This window comes from Lontra canadensis, unplaced genomic scaffold (assembly GCF_010015895.1).
Source record: "Lontra canadensis isolate GAN:19392208 unplaced genomic scaffold, GSC_riverotter_1.0 scaffold1301, whole genome shotgun sequence".
NCBI lineage: Eukaryota > Metazoa > Chordata > Mammalia > Carnivora > Mustelidae > Lontra > Lontra canadensis.
In genome coordinates this window covers 938-1,922 of record NW_022632285.1, presented here as the reverse complement: position 1 = coordinate 1,922, position 985 = coordinate 938, and positions in this window count along the sequence as shown.

Below are 985 nucleotides of genomic sequence, written 5' to 3'. Positions count from 1 at the left end.
ATTTCCCAGACTACCCAAATGTTATCATTTTATCACATTTGTTTTTATCACTTTCATTCTCTTGCCTGTTATTTTTCCCCAGAACACTTGAAAATAAGTTGCAGAGGGGCGCCTGGGTGGCTCAATGGTTAAGCCTCTGTCGTGGGCTCAGGTCACGATCCCAGGGTCCTGGGTTAAAGCCAAGCATCAGGCTCCCTGCTCAGCAGAAGTCTGCTTCTCCCTCTCTTGCTCCCCCTGCTTGTGTTCCCTCTCTTGCTGTTTCTCTCTCTCTGCCAATAAATAAAACAAAATAAAATAACATCTTTAAAAAAGAAAAAAGTTCGCAGAGATAATTCACTTTACTTCTAAATCATGTGGGGTTTATTTCCTCAAAAAGGGACATTATCAGGGCACCTGGGTGGCTCAGTGGGTTAAAGCCTCTGCCTTCGGCTCAGGTCATGATCCCAGGGTCCTGGGATGGAGCCCCACATCGGGCTTTCTGCTTATCGGGGAGCCTGCTTCCCCCTCTCTCTGTCTCTGCCTGCCTCTCTGCCTAATTGTGATCTCTGTCTCTCAAATAAATAAATAGAATCTTAAAAAAAAGGGACATTATCTTACATAAGTACAGTGCAATTATAAAATTAGGAAATTAACATCAATATGATACTATAATTCAATCTGCAGACCTTATTCAAATTCCACCAACTGTCACAATGATGTCCTTTATAGCAAGAGCAAAAGAAACTCTTCCTCATCCAGGACCTGATCAGAGATCACAAGTTGCATTTAATTCCAGACCTCTTCATCTCCTTTGAGTGGAGTTCCTCAGTGCATCATTGTCCTTCATGACCTTGACTTCTCTTTTAATTAAAATATAGTTGACACACAATGTTACATTAGTTTCAGGTGTTTGACCTTGGGGTTTTTGAAGAGTTCAGGTGAGTTATTTTGTAGCACACCCTTATTTTTTTATCCTGTTTCCTAGTGAGTAGATTGAAGTTATTAG